This window comes from Pongo pygmaeus, chromosome 6 (genome assembly GCF_028885625.2).
Source record: "Pongo pygmaeus isolate AG05252 chromosome 6, NHGRI_mPonPyg2-v2.0_pri, whole genome shotgun sequence".
In the NCBI taxonomy this organism is placed as follows: Eukaryota; Metazoa; Chordata; class Mammalia; order Primates; family Hominidae; genus Pongo; species Pongo pygmaeus.
Window position 1 is genome coordinate 137,189,233 of NC_072379.2, and position 24,535 is coordinate 137,213,767.

The following is a 24,535-nucleotide window of genomic DNA, read 5'->3' on the forward strand; positions in this document are numbered from 1 at the left end:
TGAGTTCTTAGTGTAATTAAATATTTGTGCTTCCTATTTATTTAATCATTCAATTTATAGAATTTGTATAGAATGACTTCATTCTTGCTATAATTTTTATTAAGAAATAAATATAGTCAGGCATGATGGCTCATGTTTGTAATCCTAGCATTTTGGGAAGCCAAGGCAGGAGAATCTCTTGAGCCCAGGATTTGAGACCAGCCTAGGTAACATAGGGAGATCTTGTCTCTACTTTAAAGAGAATAAATAAAGAAAGAAAAATTATAATACCTTCTAAAAATTGTGCTTAAGGAAAAGAAAACTAATTATACTCAAGGAAGGGATACCTTTTTCCTAAATCTCACAAAAGCTGGCTACAGGTGCTAAGGCATAGCTCTCAAAATGTTAAAAACATAATTCTAATACAAATAGTGAGTTCATGTCAAATATTTATTAAACTCATTAATAAGGAACCCAGAAGGATGAAAAGCCCAGTTCAAAAGAGAATTTAAGAAACTAGATTTTTATGATAAGTGGAGAGGGGGCAGTAATGCTGAAAAAAAGTTGTTAAATTAGATAAAGTTATATGATGATTAAAACCCTAAGGGGGCCAGGTGCCATTCACTCCTATAATCCCAGCACTTTGGGAGGCTGAGGTGGGAGGATTGAGAGAAGAGAGAGGAAGGAACTGGTTAGGCAGATAGTTCAGACAGACACCCAGGAGAAGCCCTTCCAACAAAGGACCAGCCTGGAAGAAATCAAGCTGCAAGCGCAGATAAGGAAGCAAGGCTCAACACCTTTATCTTTTGAGCAACCAATGAGCTCCAGGTATACACAGTGGGCTTCAGTGAGCCCATTCCTTTCCTTTTCGGGCATATTCAGATAAGGGGACTGGCATCAGGGGCTTGCCTAAGACAGGCCTGCAGCTGTATAGATTAAATTTACACTGAATCAGGCATGTCCACAGTGGAAAATTCCATCTCCTGACACATGTGCAGTAAGGGAAATGATACAATATGGAGTAACTCAGGTTAAGAACTCACATGCTCACTAGAGGGACGGGGTGGAGCTGTCAGAAATTTGCACCTTATGCAAATAAGGAACTGGTTTTTTGCACTGTATGCAAATGAAACACCCCACCCCACTGGCTTGTTTATAAAAGCCTTTGTATTCAACTGTGAAACAGTAACACTCTCAGGCCCCATCTCCGCAGAGGAAAGCTTTCTTCTTTCACTTATTAAACTTTTGCTCCAACCTCACTTTTGGTGTCCACACTCCTTAATTCTCTTGGTCGTGAGACAAAGAGCTCAGATAACACCCCAGACAACAAGACTGCTCCAGAGACCCTAGACGGCTTCAGGATCACTTGAGGCCAGGAGTTCAAGAGCAGCCTGGGCAGCATAGTGACCTCATCTCTACAAAAATTCAAAGAATTAGCTCGGCATAGTGGTACGCACCTAAGGTGGGAGGATTGCTTGAGCCCCGGAGTTTGAGGCTGCAGTGAGATATGATACCACCACTGCACTCCAGCCTGAGTAACACAGACCCTGTCTCTAAAATTTTAAAAAATAATAATCATACAGGAATAATAAGATCATAACCTTCTTGCTTGAGATCAGGAGTTTGAAACCAGCCTGGACAACATAGTGAGACCTTGTCTCTAGAAAAAAATAAAAAAATAAGGCAGGACGATGGCTTGAGCCCGGGAGGTCACGCTACTGCACTCCCACCTGGGTAACAGAGCCAGACTCTGCCCAATGAAAAAAATTATTTAAAAAAACATAACCTTCTGCTTTATCTTTCCTACTAAACAAAAAAGAAAGTTGTTGTACCAGATCAACTTTACAGAATTACAAAGTCTCTGGGTTCTAATGAATTATGCCAACAAGCTTAAATTTCCTGAGTCAGGTGATCCTTGGGTGGGCTTGCTAGAAATGTTCTTAGAATGACATTAATCACCTTTCACCTTATGTCCAAGTTTTCAATAATGTTCCTTAACATGGGCTAGTTTTAGCCCCGCATATTCACAGCAAAGCAGGACTCAGTATTTGATTGTGTAAAAAACAAAATGAAATAAAACCAGTTCGAACTCATAAGGCATAGTGGAGTGAAGAAGATTTTACTAAAGACTTTACAGTGAGATTGAAGAGAGAGTTACACTGTATCTCTCATAGCAAAACTTAGATCCTTCGCTTATCATGCATGTTGTCTTAGCTACTTTGCTTCGCCCTTGGCCCTCCCCAATTCTTTCTCTACCTATTCTATTTTTTTTCCTAGTGCAAAGAAATATACCTTCTTCAAGCTTGCATCCTCACACCTTGTACCCCCAACCCAAAGCAATAAATGGGCATTTTACAAATGAAGATCCAAAATGAGTGATCAATTCCAAATCAATTCTTTTTGTTCTTCTTAATGTCACCACTGGTCAGAAGTAAGCCATTTTGCCTCAAGAAAAAACAAAACAAAACAAAACATATGGAAAAGATAAACAGGCTTGTTAATTTCCAATCATTATTTTAGGACCACTGATACTGTTCCATGTTTTCATATCTGTTATAGCATTTACTATAAGGTATGCAGCTATTACTATCACCATGTAACAAATTAAGTAGCTGAGCTCAAAGAGGCTGCCATCTTGCCAGTCATAATAAAAAGCAAGGCTCAGGTCGAGACCCAGGGCTTCAAATTCCAAACCAGGAGCTGATTTCTTACAGCTGAGATCAGAGGTTATAACCCTCTGTTCTGTTAGTAAATCTATGAATTGGTGCTCAATCTAAAATGCTACTTAGAAATAATTAACTGGGGCCAGGCATGGTGGCTCACACCTGTGATCCCAGCACTTTGGGAGGCTGAGGTGGGTGGATCACGAGGTCAGGAGATCGAGACCAGCATGGCCAACATGGTGAAACCCCGTCTCTACTAAAAAATACAAAAATTAGCCGAGCGTGGTGGTGGGCGCCTGTAATCGCAGCTACTCGGGAGGCTGAGGCAGGAGAATTGCTTGAACTCAGGAGACAGAGGTTGCAGTGAGCTGACACGGTGCCACTGAACTCCAGCCTGGGCAACAGAGTGAGACTCTGTCTTAAAAAAAAAAAAAAAGAAAAGAAAAGAAATAATTAACTATTATTCTCCTCCTCCAGGATTTCTCATTTTCAGCGCTATTGACATTTTTCTGTTTTGCAGGAGGCTGCCTGTGCATTGTAGGATGTTTAGCAGCGTCTTGTGCTACTTAGAATCCATTAACTTGATGCAAGTAGCAACCACACACACACACCTTTCCCCAATCATAACAAAATCAGCCCCAGTTGAGAACCACTGTTCCACTCTATGCTGAACTCCTGTGGAATTCTCATCCTCTGTGTTTCCCTCAGTCTGTGAGAACATTGAGTGTAGGCCCTGAAAACCTCCTGCCTGTGGCCTCTGTTTGGTCCTCCTGGACTTCCTGTAGGCCCCTTGCCTGCAGTAACCAACATCCTCACTGTGAACCTTTATCTGTCCTTGGAGGGCGTCCAAAACCTACTCACATCCGCTTGATTCTGTATGCTAGCTCATCCAGGCAGCCTGAGTCCATGGCTATTCAAGACCAGGAGTTAAAATTGAATTGGCTGCCCAAGAATGATTTACTGGAGGCTTCTGAAAATGTCTTCCAAAATTGGATTAACTATTTTGATTAATTTGACCCATCAGTTTGTTAGGAAGGAGAGGAATAGCCATTTAATTTATTTATTCACTTAATTTATTCAACTGAATAATTTATTTAGATGCATTCATTTATTTATTTAACTGATACTGTGACTGAGATGACTTGTTTTTTGACTAAATTGAACTAAATTTAGTTTTTTGACTAAATTAAAATGATCAGATTAGTTGTGCATTGAGACTCAGGCTGAATGCAGCTACTATCTCAGTGCAAATGATTTCATATCCTTTATTCCCCAGAGAATGTAGCTCGGTTAATAAATAATCACAATTTTTATTCAGCAGTTGTTTCTAACTATCCTTTTTTCTTTTCGTTGCAAAGAATATATGATTTTTTCTTAAATTTCAAGAACAGTTGTAAAAATAATGTTTGGGGACCCTTGTGCTGATATGACTGACTATATCTTTCAGGCAAGAGAGAGTGTCATTCACTAGCACATACACAGAACTCAGTACAATAAATGTGCGTCATTGTACATCCATGGTGGATTTCCTGTGTGATGGAGGGGAGAAAAAGAGAAGACAGAGCAGAGGGTTCTCTTCACACTAGATTTCTTAGGGAGCTCGTAAAAAGGATTTACTGTATTTTGATTAATCCATCCTTCATCCACCTTGAGTGTCTCCATGGCAACCGGATATTTGTTTCCCAAAGATGGGCTTTCAGACTATGGAAGGTTCATTCAGCTCCATACAAAAACCCCTGTATTCCTGAGAACCACATATTTGAAATTCAGCGTGCGTAGACAACCACTCCCAAACCCTTGTCTGTGTTACTGATGCCAGTGCTACTATCATTTTATCAATGACAAGACATGATCAATTTTTGAAGCATTTTCTCAGAGTTAACACAGACATCTGTTTTGCCTCTATTCCTCAATAACATTAAGTATTTTAAGCTTAGCCTAAAGGAAGTGAGCTAAGTAGCCATTATGGGACTGAAAAAAAGAAAAAAGAAAAAAGACACCATGTCAAATGTTGGTTAGAGTATTTCAGGGCATAGGTCTGTAGTACTGCACCAATTGGATGCTCTTGTAAATAAAAATAACATCAAAAATTAATGATCCCGGCTGGGCGTGGTGGCTCACTCCTGTAATCCCAGCATCCTGGGAGGCCAAGGCGGGTGGATTACTTGAGGTCAGGAGTTTGAGACCAGCCTGACCAACATGGTGAAACCCCAGCTCTACTAAAAATACAAAAAAATTTAGCCGGGCCTGGTGGTGCACGCCTATAATGCCAGCTACTCAGGAGGGTGAGGCAGGGAGAATCGCTTGAACCCAGGAGGCGGAGGTTGCAATGAGCCAAGATCATGCTGCTGCACTCCAGCCTGGGAGGCAGAGCAAGAATCTGTCTCAAACAAAAAAAAAAAAAGGAAAGAAAAGAAATTAATAATCCCTTTCTTAGCCAGGCATGGTGGCGTGCACCTGTAGTCTCAGCTACTCAGGAGGCTGAGGTGGGAGCACTGTTTGAGCCCGGGAGGCGGAGGTTGCAGTGAGCTGAGATCGCACCACTGCACTCCAGCCTGGGTGACAGAGCGAGACCCTGTCTCAAAACAAACAAACAAAAATTCAATGTGTACTAGCATGCAAAGGACACACATTTCATAGATGAGGTTGCATGACTTGCCCATTGTCTTACATGAGTTAGAAACCTGGCTGAAACGAGAGTGTGGAGATCCAAACTCCCAGCACACAGCTCTGCAGACACCACATAACAGGGCTTCCATCCTCGGCTCCCAGGCCAGCCTGAACAGTGCTCCGATGACGGACTGTGTGTGAGTCCTCCTCTCTCTGAGAAGAATTCATTCCTTTCTGCCTTTCCCAAACTCTCTGGTCTTCAATATGGAAAGATGGCATGGATCGATGGATGGATGGATGGATGGACGGATGGATGGAAAAAGCTCTGGAAAATAACATCAATTACTTTTTGTTTTGTTTTGTTTTAACCACATATCCCCAAAAGGTATTATCTGGGGGCAATTTCATTTTATTCTTGTATAAATACTTTATATTCTTTGGTATTCTTTTCTTTTTCATGACCACAAATTACATTTATAATCAGCAAAAACAACAAAAAAGATTTCCATTTTGGAAAAAAACAAAAACCAAAAAACTAGTCTCCAAAATCCAAAATAGATACCAATATAAATCTATTTCTGATGTAAGAAAACAAAACACAAAACAAAAAACGCATGACCATTTACGCAACTATAATGCAGTAAGTAGGATATGCACAATTTCTCTCATTCTTTTATTTGAAAAAAAATCACCAAGTGGATTGTAATGTCTTTATTAATGATTAAAGTAATAAAACCCAAGTTCTCTTACTTGTATAATGGAACTAATAATTTCAACTTTTTTTTCCCTAAAAGTAATATTGAATTTGTCTGACACACAGTTTAGGAATCATAACTTGAATTATTGGAATTCATTCGGGAAGCCCAGCCTCACTTAAAATTGCTGCTGTCTGCAATGTAATAAATGTGATCGATGACCTTCTGCAGCTATGCGGTTTAGCTGCTCCTTCGTTGTTGAGGGAGAGGCCCCTTTGTGTGTATACATGTGCGTATTTCTTGAACGCTCTGCAACTGTTTCCAACAGGAACTAGTTTTGAGCCTCCTGCTCACAGTTATCTAAGAATATCCTGTTATTTTCCAATTATCATAGAACAATTTAGATTACCTGTAAGAAAAAAAATTTCATTGAAGATGGATGACTCGTAAACAGTAAAAATATAAGCACAGGGAGCCCTTATTAGTTCTGTTTCTCTTGATTCTTTGTCATTTTGAACTATAAGGAAAAATTGGTTTCTACTGGTAACTAGAACTTTCACAAGATCATGGAATTAAGCAAAGTCACACCAGAAAATTTAAATTAGTCTCAATGTTGTTCGTTAGAAATAAGTGTTTAAATACTCTTTCAAACAAAGTAAATGCAGATTTTAGTCAGTGCCTTCCCCAACATATCTCCAGTATTTCTTCTTCTTTCTTTTTTTCTTTTTATGAGACAGGATCTCACTCTCACCCAGGCTGTAGTGCAAAGGCACCAGCATAGCTCACTGCAGCCTCAACCTCTTGGGCTGAAGCAATACTCCTGCCTCAGCCTCCCGAGTAGCTGGGACCACAGGCACGCACCACCATACCTGGCTAATTTTTTTTAATCTTTTGTAGAGATGGGGTCTTGCTATGTTTCCCAGGCTGGTCTCAAATTCCTGGGCTCAAGCAATCTGCCCACCTCGGCCTCCCAAGTGCTGGGATTACAGGTGCGAGCCACTGCACCCAACCAGCATCTTCAGTATTTCCGTACCTCCTCCCTGCTCTCCTTTTTTCTTCCACTGGACTTAACACTTCAATTCATAATTTTAAAAATAAATTATTTGACACATCTCTTGCAGTTGATTACAACACACCCACGTATAGGAATAAAGCAGAGAACTTAAGCAATATACTCTACTATCATGTGAGATGTTTAACTTATAAATCAAATTATCTTCTTCACTTAGTAAATTTATGAATACAGGTTAAATATCCCTTATCTGAAATGCTTAGGACCAAAAGTGTTTCAAATTTAAGACTTTTTCAGATTTTGGAATATTTGCTTGTACATAATGAGATATCTTAGAGCTGGGATGCAAGTCTAAACACAAAATGTATTTATGTTGCCTATATCTTATGCACATAGCCTGAAGGAAATTTTATATAATGTTTTAAATAGCTTTATGCATAAAACAAAGATGGTGCACACTGAACCATCAGAAAGCAAAGGTGTCACTATCTCAGCCACCCACGTGGACAATCTGTGGTTGTTCTGCATCATCATTACTGACGCTGATTTATATACCAATAAGCTGTCATTTTCTTCCACTTATTCACACATAAGTACTTAACATTAAAAAAAAAGACATATGATTAATACAGTGCAAAAATCATGTTCAGGGTAACTAAGCAGCATAGTAGCATCCCCAGAAAACCTGTATCAGCCGCTAAACTGCAACAACAGCCAACAGCAGGCATTGTCTCTACCTACGATATTGTGCTTTTGGTTAAGGGGTTACGTTCCACTGTATTTTAATTTTTAGGTGAGAAAACACATCCGAAGCAGTTGAGGGACCAGGAAGTGGGTCATCTAGAGATGAGGAGGCATTCTGCTTGGTGGCTTTTTTTATTTTTTATTTTATTTACTTATTTATTTATTTTGAGACAGAGTCTTGCTTTGTCACCCAGGCTGGAGTGCAGTGGCACAATCTTGGCTCATTGCAACCTCCGCCGCCCGGGTTCAAGCGATTCTACTACCTCAGCAGCCTGAGTAGCTGGGACTATAGGCGCTCGCCACCACACCTGGCTGATTTTGTGTTTTTAGTAGAGACGGGATTTCACCATGTTGGCCAGGATGGTCTCGATCTCCTGACTCCGTGATCCACCCACCTAGGCCTCCCCAAATGCTGGGATTACAGGCGTGAGTCACCGCGCCCGGCCTGGGTGGCTTTTAAAAACATTTCCTCTGGAGTCCTCTGCCTCAGTAACCACAGTTTTTGTCTCAGAAGTCTCTCATTGATTTTATATGAATACACGCTGCTCGATTCCAGCAATAAACCCATCACACATTTTCACCATGTTGTCTATAGGCCCTTTTTCCGCAGTGTTAATACTTCAGCATCGCCATTATCACAACCTCCTTGATTCAGAACAATTTCAGCTATTTCACTATCAGTCAATGAATGACAATTATAGTCTCATTATAGATGTTAAAAACTTCTTTGATATCCACTTCTTTCAGGATACTGGCAGAATCTGAAGGTATACTGTTTGCATATGTAAGGAGGTCAGGGATCATTTTTTTTTTCTCACTTGACATATGGAATTCTTCAAAGTCACCACCTTCTTAGTTATCATCATTGAACAGTCTCAGGTTGGAGGTTGTACCAGGTATGCACAGTTGTGTCGTTAGTCACTGTGTTCCAAGCACTGACACAACAGCATACTTCATGCTAAACTCCTTTTGAAAACCTTTCTGGGCTGGCCAGGCGCAGTGGCTCACACCTGTAATCCCAGAACTTTGGAAGGCCGAGGCAGGCGGATCACTTGAGGTGAGGAGTTCCAGACTGGCTGGCCAACATGGTGAAACCCCATCTCTACTAAAATATAAAATTAGTCGGGCCTGGTGGTGGGCACCTGAAGTCCCAGCTACTCGGGAGGCTGAGGCAGGAGAATCACTTGAGCCTGGGATGCGGAGGTTGCAGTGAGCCGAGATCACGCTACTGCATTCCAGCCTGGGCGACAGAGCGAGACTCTGTCTCCAAAAAAAAAAAAAAAGAAAGAAAGAAAAAGAAAACCTTTCAGGGCTGGGCATGGTGGCTCACACTTGTAAACCTAGCATTTTGGGAGGCCAAAGCAGGCAAATTGCCTGAGTCCAGGAGTTCTAGACCAGTCTGGGCAACATGGTAAAACCCCATCTCTACCAAAAATACAAAAAAATTAGCCAGGCATGGTGACAATGCCTGTGGTCCCAGCTACTTGGGAGGCTGAAGTGAGATGATCACTTGAGCCTGGGAGGCAGAGGTTGCAGTGAGCCAAGATCGTGCCACTGCACTCCAGCCTGAGTAACAGAGTAAGACCTCATCTAAAAAAAAAAAAAAAGAAAGAAAACCTTTCACATTTATGCTTCTGTTCACTACTGCTAGCATGCTGTTAAAGAAAGAGTTTTTATATTTACTATTCATTAATCCAAGGATGTCCTGGTCACATGACTGAATTAATAAAGTCACATTTTTGAAGAAAGTATATGGCATAGACATTGTTTTTTGTAAGAATTTCAGCTCAGCCAGGTGCCGTGGCTCATGCCTATAATCCCAGCACTTTGGAAGGCTGAGGCGGGTGGATCACCTGAGGTCAGGAGTTCAAGACCAGCCTGACCAACATGGAGAAACCCCCTCTCTATTAAAAATACAAAATTAGACAGGCGTGGTGGCGCATGCCTGTAATCCCAGCTACTCAGGAGGCTGAGGCAGGAGAGTCACTTGAACCCGGGAGTCAGAGGTTGTGGTGAACTGAGGTCACGCCATTACACTCCAGCCTGGCGACAGGACAAAACTCCATCTCAAAAAAAAAAAAGAAAGAAAGAAAGAAAGAAATTCAGCTGGAGGATGAATAGAACATTGGTCAAGGAATAACACATCTTGCAGTTGCCGTCCAGCCCAGCTTCCCTGCAGTGAGCACAAGCCACTGGTACAAAATGTTTGTGAAATCAACCAGAAAAGATGTCCTGGGTGATCCATGACTTTTTGTTGGCATAATAATGGACTGGTAAGAAAATCAGTCCTTTAAAACAGTGAGGACGTAAGCTTTTGCCTTCGCAGCAAGCTTACGTATAAGTGTGCCTGCTGCATTAGCACATCTCAGCAGTTATTCTGTCCTTTGCCTTTTTAATTCCTGTAGGGCTGTTTCATCAGTTATAGTCAATGTCTTTCTGGGGCAATAATGCCAAAACAGTGATGGTTCATCAGCATTATGGATTTGTGCTGGTGTCAGATTTTCATCACTGACAACCTTGGCAAACTCATCAATGATTTCTCTGCTGATTCATAATCAGCAGATACTTTATTGCCACAAATCTTTAAAAATTTAATGCTGTGCTTTTTCTTAAATTTCTGCATCCAGCCTGTTGAATAATCTCAGTTCCCTTCAGTTTCCAGTTCATCATGAAAGATCTTTGCTTGTTTCATGATCAGCTTACCATTAAGTGGCATGTGTTCACTGTGACACTGACAGATCCATTATTTTAAAACATAATGGAGATCTTCACTTTTAGCTTCATGCAGTGTTTTTCTTAGTATCATTAAATTCTGTTCATCCCTTTCAGCATACAACTTCAACATTTTACCCTTATGTTTCTTCAGGTCTTTTTTTTTTTTTTTTTTTAATTATTTTTTCCTCTGTTTCTTTTGTTGAAACAGGATCTCACTCTGTCACCCAGGCTGGAGTGCAGTGACATGATCTCAGCTCACTGCAACCTCTGTCTCTCAGGTTCAAGCGAACCTCATGCCTCAGCCTCTCCAGTAGCTGGGATCCAGTAGCTGGGATCCAGTAGCCACATGTGCCACCACATCTGGCTAATTTTTGTAATTTTTAGTAGAGTCAGAGTTTCACTATGTTGGCCAGGCTGGTCTCAAACTCCTGGCCTCAAGTGATCCGCCTGCTTCAGCTTCCCAAAGTGCTGGGATTACACGGGTGAACCACTGGACCCAGCTCTTCAGGTCTTATATGGTGTTCATTCCAACACCACACTCTTCTGTAAGATGTTTCACACTGACACCACTGTCCAGTTTCTCCAACAGCTTGACTTTCTGTGCTATAGACATACATGCTTACTCTTTTTCTTATCACTGTTAACCAATAGTGGTATCTGCAGGCCTTTTTGACATTTTCAAGAGTATCTTTACACAACACAGCCGAGAATAAGCACAAAAACACAGTGAGTAATGCACATAGATATTGGCCCCAGGTGGGGTATCATGGGGAACCTGCCATTGGTGCATTCAGCCTGTACGTGTGCCATTTTATTAGTTTGTCAGTGTGCCTGCGTGGCGGAATCTGGGCATGCATGGAAAAGATATATTGAAGCTGAAGAGGACTGAGAGGGTCTTTTTTTCCATGAGGTATGCTGAATAAACTGTATGTTGTGTACCTATGTTTGGACTGCAACCCACCATATAAAACCAGGTGTGGGATTTTCCACTTGCGGTGTCATGTCAGTGCTCAAAAAGTTTCAGAGGCTGGGTGTGGTGGCTCATGCCTATAATCCCAGCACTTTCGGAAGCCAAAGCAAGAGAATTGCTTGAGTCCAGGAGTTTGAAACCAGCCTGGGTAAAATGGTGAGACGCTGTCTTTACAAAAAAAATGTTTTTAATTAGCTTAGTGAGGCCAGGTGTGGTGCCTAATACCTGTAATTCCAGTACTTTGGGAGGCCAAGGTGAGCAGATCACTTGAGGTCAGGAGTTCCAGACCAGCCTGGCCAATATGGTGAAACCCCGTCTCTATTGAAAATACAAAAATTAGCCAGGTGTGATGGCGCACGCCTGTAATCCCAGCTACTCAGGAGGCTGAAGAAGGAGAATCGCTTGAACCCAGGAGGTGGAGGTTTCAGTGAGCCGGGATCATGCCACTGCTTTCTAGCCTGGGCGACGGAGCAAAACTCTGTCTCAGAAAAAGAAAAAATAAAAATCTGCCTGGTGTACTGGTGCACACCTGTGGTCCCAGCTACTGGGAGGCTCAAGCAGGAGGGCCACTTGAGTTCAGGAGTTTAAGGTTGCAGTGAGCTATGGTGGTGCCACTGCACTCCAGCCTAGGCAACAGAGCAAGATCCTGTCTCAAAAAAAAAGAAAAAAAAAGAAAGAAAGAAAAAAAAGTTTCAGATTTGGGAGCATTTTGGATTTTGGACTTTTAGAGTAGGAATGCTCAACCTGTATAAATAAATATTTGCAAAGAAAAACTGAACTGCACAGGAGCCTTATCAAGTTTTTATCTTAAACTCAGTCCCAAACCCTTGAAACATGGGATTGTTAATTTGGAAGAAACCTCAGAGACTATTTCATATATGGTAACACTGAGGTAGATCGAGCCTGAGGAACTTACACCATATTGCAGAGCTAGTTAGTAATGATTTAGCCCTTCACTATCATCTTCCCATCTTACTCTTTGCTTTTCCACAGGAGGAAGAGAAAAGAAAGGCATGAACATGACCTTCCTCGTTTAACACCACAGTCGCAAGGTGCATGTTATCCTGATTAACAAGATGCGTAAACTAAGACCCTGACAAGTTGTATAGCTAGTCCAAGGTCACACAGCTACTAAGGGAAAAAGTGGAATTGGAACACCAAATTGTAACCTGAGTGGATTCTATAAGCAGCCTTTGTCCAAGTTCAGACAATAATGAAAAGAGAATATTTTACTGACAATTTAGAAGGATACATTGAGGAAACTTCACATCATATATCACATTAGGCAAAAACTTAAAAAAATTATTCTGTAGATATTTCTGCTAATTCCCCCCCTAAAATTTGTTACTTTCAGATGTACCTGGTTTTTCTTTATAATGTTACAAGGGAAATAAATTATAATTACTTAATCAACATGAAAGGTAAGGTTTCTGTGAAAAGTTTCTCCTGCCTGTCATCAAGACTGCACATGGGCTGGGCTCAGTGGCTCATACCTGTAATCCCAGCTACTTGGGAGGCTGAGGCATGAGAATCGCTTGAACCTGGGAGGCGGAGGTTGTGGTGAGCTGAGATCATGCCACCGGATTCCAGCTAGGGTGACAGAGTGAGACTCCGTCTCAAAAAAAAAAAAAGACTGCACATGTATGTAACCTGCTATGATCCCTGGTGGACTGAACAAAAGGGGGCAAACACGGGAATAAAAGACAAAGACCAGAGAGTATATTTGGAAGAAGGGGTCAGGGGGCACCTTGCTTCTAGTGGACAAGGGCCCTGAGCTTTGCACAGCCCTCCATATTTATTAGGCAAAAGAGATAGTGAGAAGGAGGGGGTGGTTGTTGGGTAATTGTCAGTTGGCCGTTTGGTTCACAGCAGGCTTGCGAGACTGCATCCTTTGAACAATAGGAGCTAGATTTCCCAGTAGATAACTTCAAGGAGCCCGGTGCCAGGGAGTGATGGCACTCAGCAAAACTTTTGGTGGCAGGCGCGGTGTGAGTTTGCCCACATCCTGCATTCATGATAAACAGTTTGCTGTTTGATCATGTAGCCTCCAGTGGAATGCTGAGTTGGTCACGATTCCTTTGGCCTTTTCAGCTCCCAACACATGTACAAATGTTGCATAAACTTTACTAAAAATTAATTCTGAGCTGGACACAGTGTAATCACACGTATTTGTTGGTGTGCTTGTGTAGGAGAATCTGGGTGTGTACTGAAAAAATATATTGCTGCTGAAGGGGCTGGGAAGGTCTTTTTTCCCTTAGGGAAACTGAATAAACTGTGTGTTGCCCACCTATGTTTTGACTGCAATATCTGGTGATGTTTGTTTGAGACCAGATTGGGTAACATAGTAAGATTCTATCTCTAAAAAAAAAAATGTATCCTGTTTTTAACAGGGTCTCACTCTGTCACCCAGGCTGGAGTGCAGTAGCACAATCATAGCTGCAGCCTCAAATTCCTGGGCTCAAGTGATCCTCTCACCTCAGCTTCCCAAGTAGCTAGGACTACATGTGCATGCCACCACACCCAGATAATTTTTATTTTTTCAGTAGAGATGGAGTCTCACTATGTTGCCCAGGCTGGTCTTGAATTCCTGAGCTCAAGTGATCCTTCTGTCAGCCTCCCAAAGTGTTGGGATATCAGGCATGAGCCACTGTACCCAGCATAAAAAAATATATTTTTTAATTAGCTGGGTGTAGTGGCACATACCTGTAGTCTTAGCTACTTGGGAGGAAGGCTGAGGCGGGAGGATTGAAGCCCAGGAGTTTGAGGCAGCAGTGAGCTAGGATCATGCCACTGTATTCCAGCCTGGGGGACAGAGAGAGACCCCTTCTCTTAAAAAAAAAAAAAAAAAAAAATATATATATATATATATATATATAAAATAAAAAATAAAAAGGGATTATAAAAAACTATATATATAAACAAAACTATATATAAATATATATAAATATATATTTATCTATATATATAGTTTTTTTATAATCCCTTTTATTTTGGGAGACAGGATCTCACTATGTTGCTGAAGCTGGTCTCAAAACTCCTGGGCTCAAGCAATTCTCTCACCTCAGCCTCCTGAGTAGCTGGGATTACAAGCTAAAAAATTTTGGGCCGGGTGCAGTAGCTCAGTTTGGGAGGCCTAGGAGGACAGATCACCTGAGGTTAGGAGTTCGAGACCAGCCTGACTAACATGGAGAAAACCCATCTCTACTAAAAATACAAAATTAGCTGGGCGTGGTGGCATATGCCTGTAATCCCAGCTACTTGGGAGGCTGAGGCAGAAGAATCGCTTGAACCCAGTAGGCGGAGGTTGCAGTGAGTCAAGATCACACCATTGCACTCCAGCCTGAGGCAGGAGAATCACTTGAACCCAGGAGGCAGAGGTTGCAGTGAGCCAAGCTTGTGCCATTGTACTCTAGCCTGGGCAACAAGAGCAAAATTCTGTCTCAAAAAAAAAAAAAAAATTGGCGTCTGTACAAGGTGACTCGTGCCTGTAATCCCAGCACTTTGGGAGGTCAAGGCAGGCGGATCACTTGAGCCCAGGAGTTGGAGAACAGCCTGGGCAACAATATGGAAAAACCCTGTCTCTACAAAAAATACAAAAATTAGCCAGGCATGGTGGCACGTGCCTGTGGTCCCAGCTATTCAGGAGGCTGAGGTGGGAGGATTGCTTGAGCCTGGCAGGTCGAGCTGCAGTGAGCTAAGATGATGCCACTGCACTCCAGCCTGGATGACAGTGAGACCCTGTCTCAAATAAATAGATACATAAGTTTTTTGGAGGGGAAACATATGGCCAAGCAAAAATAAAAAAGCTAAGATGGCAAAAACAGACTGAACTTCAAGTCTAAGCAGCAATTGAAGGTTGAAACCAAAATGGCTCAGAGTTCCTGGCACTGAATGTGAACCTGAAAAGCTGGAGGCTAAAGTGCCGAAACCTACTCAGAAAGAAGAGTGCAGCCCATGCCCTGTGCACAGAGAGCTGGACCAGGGCCGTGTACACAACGCTGCTGTCTCCAAAATGATTATTTAGAAAACATTACCCAATAAAGTTTGGCAGAAGCAGTGGCTCACACCTGCAATCCCAGGTGTGATTGGGAGGCCAAGGTGGGAGGATCACTTGAGGTCAGGAGTTCAAAACCAGCCTGGCCAACGTGGCGAAACCCTGTTTCTCCTGAAAATACAAAAATTAGCCAGGCAAGGTGGTGGGCACCTGTAATCCCAGCTACCTGGGAGGCTGAGGCATGAGAGTAGCTTGAACCCATAAGGCAGAAGTTGCAGTGAGCCCAGATCATGCCACTGCACTCCAACCTGGGCAATAGAGTGAGAATCTGTCTCAAAAAAAGAACACATTACCCAATAAAGTTGATAGAAGAATGTAAATAAGAATATAATTGACCTGAGATGAGAAATAATTTCATAAACACAATTCAGAAGTATAACCTATAAAGCAAACTATTGATGAATGGAATTATAGCCAGATCAAGGATTTCTATTCAATGAAAGACACCAGGGGAAAAGTTATGAGTAGAGAATATGCAAATATATTTGTGATGTCTATGAGAAGGAAACGGTTAAGCAGTTAAGTCTGCAGTCTCTTCTATTAATGGAAGAAGAGTGGATTACCGCAAAAATAGGCAGACCAGGCCTAATCTCCTGGTGAAAGTGCTAATGACATGCCTCGTAGCTAATGGTATTTGCTAACAGGGGAGTCTTTATCTATGGAATGCTTTTAATAGGAGAAACCTGGTTATTTATGATTGCTTATGGTAAACAAACCAGGGATCTATCGATTTATGGGCATGGCTCACTGGAAAATATTGTGTGATGGTTACCACCATCTGAGTGGAAATTGGAGATGTACCATGACATAGATGAATAAATATTGATTTATGCTATTTCTTTTTTTTTTTTTTTTTTTGAGATGGAGTCTCACTCTGTTGCCCAGGCTGGAGTGCAGTGGCGCGATCTCAGCTCACTGCAAGCTCCGCCTCCCGGGTTCACGCCATTCTCCTGCCTCAAGCTCCTGAGTAGCTGGGACTACAGGCGCCCGCCACCACGCCCAGCTAATTTTTTGTATTTTTAGTAAAGATGGGGTTTCACCATGTTAGCCAGGATGGTCTTGATCTCCTGACCGCATGATCCGCCTGCCTCAGCCTCCCAAAGTGCTGGGATTACAGGTGTGAGTGATTTATGCTATTTCTGATGAATTTACCTGGATCACTTGGTTAAGTGGGTGATTGCCAAGTTTCTCCACTATAGAACTACTGTCTTTCCCTTGAAATTAATAAGTGTCTTATAAAGAGATACTTTGAGACTGTAAATATCCTATTTGTCACCGAATTTTCACTCATTGGATATAATATCCATTAATGATTATTCCCTAAAACAGTTATTCTGTGGTGGTTGGCAAATGTTGATTTTTTAATTGAGTCATGTATTCTACATGTATTCGTTGACATTTTTAGGTGAGAAAGACCTTTCCCTTTTCCCCCATTTATTTATTTCTTTGTTTGTTTGTTTATATCAGCAGGAACTCACAGATTTTTACTTAATTCCTTGGGTTATATTAGGTTGGTGCAAAAGCTATTGTGGTTTTTGCCATTAAAAGTAATTACTTTTGGCCAGGCGCGGTGGCTCACGCCTGTAATCCCAGCACTTTGGGAGGCTGAGGCAGGTGGATCACCTGAGGTCAAGAGTTCAAGACCAGCCTGACCAACATGGAGAAACCCCCGTGTCTACTAAAAATACAAAAATTAGCCGGGCATGGTGGCAGGCACCTGTAATCCCAGCTACTCAGGAGGCTGAGGCAGGAGAATCGATTGAACCCAGCAGGTAGAGGTTGCAGTGAGCCGAGATCATACCACTGCACTCCAGCCTGGTGACAGAGGGAGACACCATCTCAAAAACAAAAACAAACAAACAAACAAACAAACAAAATTAGTCAGTCATGGTGGTGGGCACATGTAATCCCAGCTATTTGAGAGACTGAGGCAGGAGACTCACTTGAACCTGGGAGGAGGAGGAGGTTGCAGTAATAAACATAATATGGGAACACAGTTCTTTAAAAAAAATTTATCAAGTAAATTTTAAACCTTAGATAAAATGGACAATATTTTTTCCATCAATTATTGGGGCACAGATAGTATTTGGTTACATGAGTAAATTTTTTAGTGGTGATTTGTGAGGTTTTGGTGCACCCATCACCTGAGCAGTATACACTGCACCATATTTGCAGTATTTTATTCCTCACCCCACTCTCACTCTTCCCCCCAAGTCCCCAAAGTCCATTGTATCATTCTTATGCCTTTGCATCCTCATAGCTTAGCTACCACATATCTTTTTAAAAAGTACACCTTACCAAATTTGATTTTTTTCAAAAGCTCACTGAACTAATAAACGCTAAAGAAATTTAAAAGATAGTAATTCCCTTTCTTGCTCCAAAGGACACTTATTCAAGATGTTAAAATATAGGTTTTATCACGCCTCCAGGAAATGCATAATCCCTATTTCTTATAAAATATTTCAGAGAATAAACAGAGGAAAAGCCACCAAATTCAATTTACCTTGATGTCAAATAGAACAAAAACAATATAACCTTACTTATGAACATACATCCAAAATGCTACATTTTAGAAATAACAAATCAAATTGTATAGTACAGTCTATCCTCATTATCAGCAGATTCTGTATCTGTGAGTTTGCCTACTTGCTAAATGTTTTTGTAACCCCAAAATCAATACTCACAGCACTTTCACAGTTATTTACAGACAGGCACAGAGTTGCGAAAACTTTGAGTTACCCAACTCACACATTCCTAGCTGAAGTCAAAAATGGTGACACTCTCCTTTCTTGTTTCAGCACCTATTCAGTAAAAGGTGTCCTTTTTGCAGCCTATTTAGTGCCATATTTTTTACAATTTTGTGCTTATTGTTGGTAATTTACTGTTTGAAATGGTCCCCAAGTGTAGGACTGAAGTACTGTGTACTGCTCCTAAGCACAAAAAGGCTGTGATGTGACCTATAGAGAAAATATGTGCATTAGGTCAGCTTTGTACAGGCAGGTGTATATAGTGGTACTGGCCATGAGCTGCATGCTAATGAATCAACTATATAAAATAAAGTGGCTTTATTTATTTATTTATTTATTTTTTGAGATGGAGTCTCACTCTGTTGCCCAGGCTGGAGTGCAGTGGCATGATCTCAGCTCACTGCAACCTCTGCCTCTCAGGTTCAAGCGAATCTCGTGCCTCTGCCTCGCGAGTAGCTGGGACTACAGGTGTGCACCAACATGCCCTGCTAATTTTTGTATTTTCAGTAGAGACAGGATTTTACCATGTTGGCAAGGCTGGTCTCAAATTCCTGACCTCAAATGGTCTGCCCACCTTGGCCTCCCAAAGTGCTGGGATTACAGGCTTGAGCCACCATGCCCAGTCAAAATAAAGTGTCTTTAGACAGCACAAATAAAACAAGGTTATATATTAATTGGTTGACTAAAATGTTGTGACCAGAGGCTTTCAGGAACCTAACTGTGTATTTCCTCTGGGAGCAATAGTTCAGTATTTGCTGATTCAGTATTCAAAGCAGCATAACTACTGTGAATAATGAGAATTGACTGTATGTGTAGTACAAATGTGTGTGTGAGTGCATACAGAATATATCATAGTCAAGTAAAGCTTCTCTCATGGATGCAAGGATAGTCAACATAAAACTTTCAACATAATTACCATGTTAATGTAGTTGCCCAATAGGTTCTCCCTGCTTGCTGAGCAATCAAAATCAATTCACTGAGACTGTGGCATTACATTAAAGAAAGAGCTTAATTGACTTGAGACTGGCCATGTGGGAGACAGAGATATTACTTAAATCTCTGAAATCCTGGAGGCCAGGGATTTTGTGGGCAATCGGTAGGCAGGGGGTCTAGGGAATGGTTGCTGCTGATTGGTTGGAGATGAAATCATAAGAGTGTGAAAACTATCCTCCCGTGCTAAATTAGCCTCTGGGTGGGGCCACAGAACGAGCTGAGTCAGGAATCAGGAGTCTGGGTGTGGTATGTCAGTTGCTAGAATGCAAGTCTAAAAAAAATCTCAAAAGATCAATCTTAAGTTTCACAATAGTGATGTTATTACAGGAGCAATTGAGAAAGCCACAAATCTTGTGACCTCTGGCCACATGACTCCCAAGCAGTTATAGAAGCTACTCTTAAATTTTAGCAGAGTTCAGACCTCTCCCATAATCCTAATCTTGTGGCCTTTCATTAGTCTTACAAAGTCAGGTTTCCATTCTTGAGCAAAGAGGGGCTTAGTTTTAGGGAGGGACTATTACCATCCTTGCTTTCAAGTTAAACCATGGGCAGGGCATGGTGGCTCATGCCTGTAATTCCAGCACTTTGGGAGGCCGAGGCAGGCAGATCACTTGAGGTCAGGAGTTCAAGACCAGCCTGGGCAATGTGGTGAAACCCTGTCTCTACTAAAGATACAAAAAATTAGCCAGGCGTGGTGGCATGCGCCTGTAGTCCCTACTATTCAGTAAAGTGAGACAATAGAATCGCTTGAACCCAGGAGACAGAGGTTTCAGTGAGCTGAGATTGCACCACTGCACTCCAGCCTGGGTGACAGGACAAGACCCTGTCTCCAAAAAGAAAAAAAAGAAAAAAAAAGTTAAAACATAAATTAAATTCCTCCCATGTTTACCTTCGTCCATATCAAGGAATGAGCAATGACAGCCAGCCTGTGTGGCCAGAAGGAAGATGGAGTCAGCCACACTAGACTTCTCTCACTGTCATCATCTTTGCAAAGGCAGTTTCATTAACAGATTTTAGAAAGAGAAAATCAATGTAATCTTCTCAATAGATTGAGATAAAAGCACTCAGTAAAACTCAATATTCACTTACAATAAATGTTCTCAGCCAAGTAGGAATAAAAGACATCTTTAAACTCATCAATGGTTTGAAAAATTTATATAGAAATAAAATTTCATTACTAAATAATAAAAAAAGATAATATCCAAAGTTATTATGGAACCATATAAATGAAGACAGTACAATATAGGAACCAATAAACACACCCAACCACATATGAGACTTTAATGTGCTAGAGAGATGTCAACACAAACCACTAGAAAAATAATGGACAAGTCAATAAATGGTGCTGAGTCAACTGGATTACCATAGAGAACCGTAACAACAAGAAATCTATTTCTATTTCACATGATGGGGAGGAGAAAATACCAGGAGGATTACAGACTTCATTGCAAAAATAATTATTTAAAACTTCAAAGAAAAATATAGGATAATATTTTTGTACCATTGGAGTAATGAAGAATTTAACAATAAAACTAATTTTTTAAAAGCAGAAATTATAAAGATAAAATACATAAATTTTGGTATATCAAAATGAACATTTTCAAACAAAATCCATGCCATAATTGTTGTTTAAAGACAAACCAAAAATGATTAGTATTCAGAATATAAAAAGAGGCCAGTCATGGTGGCTCACACCACAAATGCAATCCCAGCACTTCAGAAGGCCAAAGCGGGAGGATCTCTTGAACCCAGGCATTCAAGACCAGTCCAGAAAACAAAGTGATACCCCATCCTTATTAAAATGTATACAATATACATATATATTTTATATACACATGTATAAAAAGATAATACATGTATATGTATATTTTTATATAAAATATATATGTATATATAAAATAATAAAAAATAGGCCAGGCACAGGGACTCACACTTATAATCCCAGCACTCTGGGAGGTCAAGGCGAGAGGACTGCTTGAGCCCAGGAGTTTGAGACCAGCCTGGGCAACATGGTGAGACTCGGTCTTTACAAAATAAATTTATTTTTAAAAAGCTTTTATCTGCCTAAGTTTATCTTACAACTGTTCAAATTAGCATACCCTGTGACCCAAAAATTTCACTTTTGTGGCATTTGTATACAAGAATACAAGGAAACATATAATAAATATGCTGAATTGTTTGTAACAAGACAAAATATTTTCAAACAACTCATTATCAGTTGAGAGATTGATAAATAAATGTTGGCATATTTACAAAGTAGGATACTATGTGGTTGATAGTTTCAATGAAAGAATCAATCTGTATGTATCCATAGGTCTGGAAAAAGGCAGTGCTGTGCAATGGATGAAAATTGTAGAATCATATCCATAGAATGATAGCATCTATGTAATTTAAAGTATATACATATATAAAAAGATGGGTTGAATCCACATCAGATTTATAATGGAGTGATGTGGGAGAGAATAAAGTAGGATACAACTTTATATGTAATATCCCATTTTTATTATTAAAACTTTTGGAGAAAAGCGACAAAACAGTGTCATTGGTTAATTTTCACTGATGAATACAAAGATTTTTCTATTTTTGATGTAAAGATATTTGTTTTATATTTTATATCTCTGTACTCTTCTTTATTTGAGAAAAAAAAAAATAAAAGAAGAATGAAAACTGGCCAGGCACAGTGGCTCCTGCCTCTAATCTCAGCATTTTGGGAAGCCACAGTGGGAGGATCACTTGGGGTCAGGAATTCAATGTAGTGAGATCCCATCTCTACAAAAACAATTTTAATTTAAATGTAAAAAGAAAAATGATAACTAAAGTCATAATTTTTTTTTTTTTTTTTTGAGACAGAGTCTCACTCTATTGCCCAGGCTGGAGTGCAGTGGTACAATCTTGGCTCACTGCAACCTCCTCCTTCCAGGCTCCCAAGTTGCTGCCTCAGCCTCCCGAGTAGCTGGAACTACAGGTGTGTGTCACTAAAGCCCAGCTATAAAGTCATAATTCTTGAAATTAGATGTAATAAAGATGCAACATCATCAAGCTGCAAATCCCTTAAAGGGATCCAGAAGTTTCCTTTATAAGGTGATTTTTAAATTTATTTATTTATTTATTTTGAGACAGAGTCTTGCACTGTCACCCAGGCTGGAGTGCAATGGCATGATCTGGGCTCACTGCAACCTCCGCCTCCTGGGTTCAAGCGATTCTCCTGTCTCAGCCTCCTGAGTAGCTGGGATTATAGGCATGCGCCACCACACCCGGCTAATTTTTTGTGTTTTTAGTGGAGACGGGGTTTCACTATGTTGGCCAGGCTGGTCTCGAACTCCTGACCTTGTGATCTACCCGTCTCGGCCTCCCAGAGTGCTGCGATTACATGCGTGAGCCACCGTGCCCGGCCTGTAATTTTTTTTTTTTTTTTCAGATGGAGTTTTGCTCTTGTTGCCTAGTCTGGAGTGCAGTGGCGTGATCTCGGCTCACTGCAACCTCCCCCTCCCGAGTTCAAGCGATTCTGCCTCAGGCTCCCGAGTAGCTGGGATTACAAGTGTGCACCACCATGCCCAGCTAATTTTTTTACTATTTAGTAGAGAAGAGGTTTCACCATGTTGGCCAGGCTGGTCTTGAATTCTTGACCTCAAGTGATCAGCCCACCTCGGCCTCCCAAAGTGCTGGGATTACAAGTGTGAGCCACCGCGCTCGGCCTATAACGTGGTTTTTCTTTTTTAATGGCTTACCACATAATCAAATATAAGGCATCTCTCAAAAACACTTTGATAGAGCTGCTAGTGACATAAAAATGCTAATGATCACTAATATTCAGTGAAATAAGATAAAAATCAAAAATGTATATTTAATACGTTCTCACATAAAATAAAAGTACACAGATGCAATTGGAAAGGAACACAATTCAACCAACAGTTATTTTTCTCATCTCTGGGTGATGTGATTCTCAAATGTAAATTATTTTCTTGTACATTCTGTTTTCCAGTTTTTCTATCTTGAAGATACTTTGAAATTAGAAAACTTGTTACCTTTAAGTTAAAAATGGTTTTTCATTTAAAAGAAAAAAGCTTGCCAGATAAAGATCTTTTTATTAACAAGTTTGTCTCCTGGACAGGAGAGGATTAAAGGAAAATAAAGAAAACAACAGCAACAAAAAAAAAATGAAAAAGTTTGTTTTATTTTTGTCTATGTTTGCATTACTACTTGTTTCTGTTACCTATAAATGATTTAAGAATTTGAATCAATTCCTAAGTAACATTTTAGACCAGTTCTTACCTGTGATTTGGAAATATTTAAAGCATTGAAATGAGGAAATCACTCCAGAGTGAATGGAAGGATATCAGCCACTGCAAATGTCTGTCTAATCTTGGGACGTTGAACCAGTTTACTGAGTTGTAGGGGGAGCCAAAGCCTTGCCATAATCCTGCCATTCACTGGCTGTGAGTAATGACCATCTGCTGGGGACTGGGGAGGACCCAGCTCAGTCAGTTTGACTGCCTTGGTTTGCATGACAAAGGAAGGTCACAGAAAGTCAATAGGATTGAGAGCAACTCTCCAGGTGGTAGAAGCGATCTGCCCGCAACCGGCAGAAATGGCTTCCACTCTAGGACTGCAGCTCTGTAAAGAATTCTCTCTCTTTGGACGTCGCACTTCTCCAAAAGAATGTTACAAAATCAAATAAAAGTGAAATTCAAAAACTACATCTCTTTAGGTGGGCTTAGGTTTTTTGTGTTTTGTGTTTGGTTTTCTTCATTATTACATGGAGAAGAGGGGTGAAAGAAATATATAGAATGTGCTTTTTCTTTTTGGATCTCAAGGGGCAAAGAGTTTATCAGATTCTTCAGTTAATAGTTTATTATCACCATAGACCAATGAAAGCTGTCTTTTCTTCTGTTTAATTATAAAAATATTTCCTCCTTTAGACCCAAAGTCAACTCCCACTCCCTCCCTCCTTCTCATTCTAATGTACTGGCAAATGTTCTTAAATATACGTATGTTTTAGGGATGAATAGTCAACTAAGTCCTCTTAACTTTCTTTTCTTTTTTCTATTTCTTTTCTTTTCTTTTTTTTCTTTTTTGAGATGGAGTGTTTCTTTGCAGCCCAGGCTAGAGTGCAGTGGTGCAATCTCGGCTCACTGCAACCTCCAGCTCCTGGGTTCAAGCAATTCTCCTGCCTCAGCCTCCCAAGTAGCCTCCCGAATAGCAGGCACCCGCCACCATACCTGGCTAATTTTTGTATTTTTAGTAGGGATGAGGTTTCACCATGTTGGCCAGGCTGGTCTCAAACTCCTGACCTCAGGTGATCCATCTGCTTTGGCCTCCCAAAGTGCTGGGATTACAGGCATGAGCCACCGCG

At 40.8% G+C, this 24,535-nt stretch overlaps 1 long non-coding RNA gene across 1 annotated transcript; it reads right to left on the reverse strand.

Annotated features, from left to right (window-relative positions):
• Positions 1 to 2,175: 2,175 nt before the first annotated feature.
• On the reverse strand, positions 2,176 to 23,579 carry LOC134739899 (uncharacterized). The gene is made up of 3 exons (XR_010127001.1): positions 23,455 to 23,579; positions 5,314 to 5,577; positions 2,176 to 3,060 (listed from the first exon to the last, which is right to left on the reverse strand). It is a non-coding gene; the product is annotated as an uncharacterized LOC134739899 (long non-coding RNA).
• Positions 23,580 to 24,535: the final 956 nt, after the last annotated feature.